This window comes from Diplotaxodon limnothrissa, linkage group LG3 (genome assembly GCF_057381915.1).
Source record: "Diplotaxodon limnothrissa isolate DT_005_m linkage group LG3, D_limnothrissa_male_GT1.1, whole genome shotgun sequence".
Taxonomy (NCBI): Eukaryota; Metazoa; Chordata; class Actinopteri; order Cichliformes; family Cichlidae; genus Diplotaxodon; species Diplotaxodon limnothrissa.
In genome coordinates this window covers 38,301,228-38,307,227 of record NC_140598.1, presented here as the reverse complement: position 1 = coordinate 38,307,227, position 6,000 = coordinate 38,301,228, and the positions used below count along the sequence as shown (strand labels likewise).

Genomic DNA, 6,000 nt, shown 5'->3' with positions numbered 1-6,000 from the left:
ATGACATACCGGCGGCGGGAAGGGGGCGCTATCTTTCGCGCCACTGAGACAAAGGAGACAAAGATGGAGGTTACGTCGCCTAGTATGTTGTCAGACCTTACAGTAAGTATCATTTACCAGTTTATCTTAATGTACTGAAAATATGCCGGGTTTCTGGAAGAATGTGAATTTATATAAAATATAGGAGTTATGTAGGAGTTTAGAGTTTAAGTTAATTACTGCTTAACTATACCTAGCTAACCTTAATGTAACAGTCTTGCTAACATATCCTACTCTTAATTTTATTATTAGTTCTTGGATTTCGTGCCATACTCCATTAGAGTTAATGTGTTTTGGTAGTATTTTTATGTATTACTTTATTCATGTATTTATCTATTTACTTTATTTATGTATTAGAGTATTCAGAAATTGCTCTTAGAACCAGTGTGGTAGTTGGCTAGCGGCTCCGACAGGCATTATGTTGTCTATGAGCAACGCCAGAGTCAGCACCTAACCGTAGCAGTGTTGAGTAAAATGACAATATTGTCCTTAGCTCTGAATATAGCAAATGTAGTTATCACCGCGACCATTCGTTTACTAGCAGAGAATAGGAATAAAGACTGAGTAACTTTAACATGAAATATACCTCATATTGACAGAGATGATTATTTTTTCAAGCAGTTAAAGCAGTTTTTGCATCTAGTATGATTAACTAAAGTATGTGCACATTCTTTTTTAAGGCTTATTGCTGGAAACATGCTCTGATATAGTTTCTTTTTTATGCAGAACTTCTGAGGAAGTAATAGTCAGTGTTATTTAAAAAACCAAACAACAGCAACTTGACCATGCAAATTATCTTACTTATTTAGCCATGTGTTTCATTTTTTCAGCACACATATGACAACTTAGAATCTGTCAAAGTCCTTGTAACCACTTTTATAGATGAGAAAGAAATTTGTAAAAAAAAAAAATTCTTATTGTCAGCAGTGCCACAGACATCAGACATCACTATTAGTCAGGATCAGATTTATTCACCAAGTAGCAACTAGAAGATAAAATCAATTTATTTATTATTCAGAATTTCTTTTAGTCATTGCGTTATAATCACGTAGTTAAGAAACCGCCTTCTTCTGCTGCAGCTTTTTGAGTAAACTCGTGCTTTTATGCTCTGTGGAAATTTACTGTCATGACTTTGAAGATTATTGCAGAGAGGTAAAGTGTCTGGTGTTGCCTTTACACAGTCTACCATTACCACAGAAGAACAAAGTCAACCCCTGAAGTCACTCAGGAAAGCCCCACAGATTCTTAAGGAGTATGAAACCTGTCGGTGCCATCGAGGAGGCTCCTTGTGAAGACTTGCATTGGGGATTTGGTGGAGAGGTGTGGTTAGTAAGTATAGCACTTTACTGTACTTTGTTAAAATTTTGCAATGAATGTTTTCCTTTAAAAATGTTGAAGTGCACAGAAGTAAAAAAGTTTACCTTTGTTTTCCAGTTACCCTCTTAGTGCAGAGAAGCTAACTGTAGCAAAAAGCATCCTCACCACTTTTCCACCCTTAAGTGGCAGGACAGGGGGAAGGATTTGTAAGTAAATTTAGCATTTTAATAATGTAAATTCCACTACATACTGTAAATTGCACTTGTTCCCACTTACTGTGTATCGTTTAACCTTTATCTAATTATTTATTAGAGCTTTTTTTCTCAGTTAAAATTGCTCAGCTGTTACCCATATACCTCTGTCCTTTCTTCCTCAGGAGCATTATTATGATCCAGTCTCTCATTGTGGATTCCTAGAGACTAAACTGCGCAACCTTAGACGGAATCTCGACCAGGGGCAGAGACATTATAAGAAGCGAAAAGTGACAGATGACTGTGGTGAAGACAAGAAGCTCAGGCGAGAGGATGGGAATACCAGCAGCACAGATGAGTGGGTCACCCAAGTTATTGCGGCCCTCAGCTGAGAACCTTCCAATTATCATGTCAGGCATGGAGGAAACATACACCAGTCTCAGAGCCTGGAATATTCTGAGAGTACCCACGGTTTTTGGACATGCCAAGTCTGGTAAGTTGCTTGGTTCTCTGGTAATGGTTTATGTACTCCTTCTCCACTCAGTTGTGTTTTGCATACAAAGTATGTAACAGGAGTCGATACATTGGAGGTATGTTTATGAGCTCCTAGTGAATATTTTGAAAGTTTTATAACTTCAGAGTTTGATCATTACTCCCTGCGCACTGATTACAATGAGCATCACTTTTCACATGGTCCAAAATCTTAGTCGTACCACCAAATGACTATCTAATAGTAGGGACATCAAATGACAATGCAGAAAGTGCTGCTCGTGGAAGTGAAAACCCTACAAAAAATCACCTAAATCTGTATGAAACTCTGCTTTCAGCAGCACTATTTTCAACAAAAAAGCTCTACAGGACAAACCGCAGACAGACAACATAAGAAATTGTCTGCTAGAAAGTTGAACATCAGCTAAAAAGTCCTAATTTTTTCTCAGGGTCTGATGGGACCCAAATCATAGCTAAAATTAAGGAATAATGGACTTGTATTCAAATACCACTCCAAGTAAATTGTTGTTTCACTGTGTAGGTAAGCTTGATGTGGAATGGGTAACAGAAATGTGATACTGTAAAGTTTGATTTTAGCCATACAGCTACCAAATGGACAGAATGTACTTTTGATTTAATGTATTTAATGCTTCATTTTAAACTTAAACACTTCTTTTATTTCCGTAGGCTGGACTTGGAGTTTGGCAATCTTACAGGAGGAAAGGTGGACCTCTTTTTGCGAAAATGGGAAGCCAGTATCATTCCGAAGCTCAAATCAGTAGCTGCCCTGGAAACAAGAACCCCCCCCCCCCCCGCCATGTGTTAACACACCTACTCCCACCAGTTGGTGCCAGTCGTTGCAGCCTTTTTTGCACTGGTATGTATTCAGTAAAGTTCTCACGGTATTTACCTGAGGAAAGCATTTGTCTACACCTCACTGAATACTATCTTTATCTTCCCCATCTCCAAGCCTGGAACAAGTATTGCATCGCTTTGCAGTGATCCTGAAGCATCATCCACAACACACCAACCCCAGCTGATATGCATCGGTGATCTAAAGAGGGCAACCAGGCAGTACATCATTGTTGCTAAGAATGACAGAGTAACCATTTCTCTGAATGATGGCCTGACGTGTGCTGTGGATAAGCTTTTCAAACTGTACTGGGTATGTAACTTGTCCTATCCAGCACCACTTGGCTCCGTCTTCACCTTCTTTGAGTTTGTCTATGACCTGCCGCTGTCCACCCAAAGGAAAACCAAAGTACTGGAGCTGATTGCACAGATTAAAGGATGCAAGTAAAATGTTCACCTGTCCAAAATGTAGAGAGTCTCTGTTCACAGAGGTGAGAAACCTCATTTGGCATCTTTGTCAAATACACTGCTTATCAGGACTGACCATTTTTATGCCTATGCAGTGGAAAGGTCAGACAATATGAACTGATTGGCTGAAATTTTTGATTTTCGTATTTAAACCCAAGGTACAAAATTGTATAACCTGGATGCTATATTCGCCAAAATGTATGTTTTTCTGTTTGCATGCAACTGCACATTTGTTAAATGTTGACAATTTGTTGAAGATGACAATTGTTACCTTTAAAAATTTTAATTCATGTATTGTCTGGATTATATCAGAACATTATATATATATATTGAAAAAATTGAAAAATTGAAAAAAGGGCAATCATATATATGATTGCCCTTTTTTCAAATTTTTTTGACATTTTAATGATCTAGAGAGATAGAAAGCTAGTCAGATATGAATTTTGTTTGATTTTGTAAAGTAAAAATTGTGATATAGCTTTGGCTAAAATTGAATTTAAAACATTTTAATTGAAAAGATTCTGACAGCTGTTGTTCATTCATTTTGTAATGATTTATAATATGCCAAATAAAAAAATGGAATTCAATAAATGTATAATATATACCCATCTTTTTTCTCCTTTTTTAAAAAAAATTGAAATGTACACATTTTAACACATCTTTGTGTCAAAATAACACATCTTTGTGTTTACATTTTTTAACACAGAAGATGTGTTAAAGGAGCAGACACATTAATTGTGTTAAAACTGACACATCATGTGTTGTCCCTAATCTGATGCAGCACATGTGTTAAAATTTAACACATGATGTGTCAATTTTAACACATCCCTTCTAAGAGTGCAGGAGAACTCTCCCCAGCATTAACTGCCCTTTTACTGTGCCACCTAAACCCTGGTGAAGGCAAAACAGCTTGTTCTTTAGAGTCTACATGAAGATTACAGTATATATCTTCAGTGCAGATAGATATATAGGTACATAGGTGTACATGTCACCCAGAAACCCACAACAGATGCTTCCTCGACTCTCTGTCTGTGGGTTCATTGTTGGAGTTTGATGTTTGGTCTCAGCAGCAGCTGCTGGAAAGGACAGAAAATATTATTTTATCCTGAAAGTTCATAAAATCTATTCACCAAAGTTCATTATCCTAAAGATCAACTAAAATATGACCTATCCTCACGTTTTAAAGTTTCACTCATCTTACCAGTAACGTTGAGTCGACATCTTCCAACACTAAAGCCATAATCAGTGTTGACCTCACACAGGTACAGACCCAAGTCATCAGTCCTGAGTCTGGACAGTTGAAGTCTGATTCGTCCTTCTCTGAGGGCGTCTTTGTCACTCTGGACTCGTCCTGAAAACTTTGCATCCTGAGACTCTGACACCTCAACACCTTCATGAACATGATACAGGACTGAGACTTTATCACTGATGAAGAGTTCACAGAGGATGTTGAGAGTTTTGGTGGATCTGTCAGGTTTGGTGGTGAACGTCCACTCCAGTGTGATGTTGTGGTTCTCCTCTGCCTGATAGCAGGTCTGTGTCACATTGACTACAAATGATCCTGTTGAGGAGACAGAGAGGGAAAGAGAGGAGCAGACACACTGAGAACTGGAACAAATCTGTTGTTGAGCTTTATTTGGAGTTCATAAAGTGAAGCTGTAAACGAACCAGAGACACATGAGGTGAGGATGATGAGCAGCAGGATCCTGCAGGTCATCTTCTCCCTGTGAGAGGAGACAGAGGTGAAGAGTCATCAACACATCAGGTCAAAGGTCAGTCAGTACAGCTAGAAGAAGGAAAATCTACAGTCTGACTTGATTCACTCATCACAACATCAGATCCTGTTTGTGATCCCCACCCACAACTACATGAACTAAAACCACTACAAGGGAAGCAACCAGAAGAAAAGCCTGCACTTTGATTTACTCTGAAAATATTTTAGATTTTTTAAATTTTCCGACAAATTGAAATGTTTTTAATTTGACACAAGGTGGCGCCATGTGTCAAATGACAAGGAAATTATGAATACTTAAACATTTTTTTACTGAACTTCTCCTACAAACAGGAACATTTGTTAATGTTCATGTAAAGAGCATCAATCCAGGGAAAAGTGAAGTCTGTAATTTGGTTCTTTTTTAAAATTTCACTCTCATATAATTTTCACGTCTCTGCAGCTGAGAAACTAAATACTTTTGAGTAAATGTAAATCTTCAGAAGAAGCAACATTTCAAATGAAGCAGCGTCTCTGACAGATCACTGACAGTAAAACAGAATGAACAGACTGAAAAAGTGCCATTAACTGCTGTCCTTACCAAAAAGGTGACCTCATGCCTGACATACATGCTAAAGATGTAACACAATTTTTACATTATTTATCACAAAGTCTAAATTTTTATATTCTAAAATTTACAATTGTCTCCCTGTCTGTTTGTTCGTAGTCCAGTGTCCACTGGTATCATTTTCGAATGTTGTGTGATGGCAGAAACCAAGAACAGCTCAGCTGATTTAATTTTGGTGAAAATCAGGTCAAGGTCACCTCAAATATGTAAATCAATAAAACTTTATATTACCCATAATTTTTCAAGAAACTTTAAAACTTTGTTTATGACTGACATTTTACTCTAAACTTTAAAACTTTGTTTTA

General features: G+C 37.5%; 1 pseudogene; it reads left to right on the top strand.

Annotated features, from left to right (window-relative positions):
* Positions 1–3,342, top strand: LOC146635741 (uncharacterized; annotated as a pseudogene).
* Positions 3,343–6,000: the final 2,658 nt, after the last annotated feature.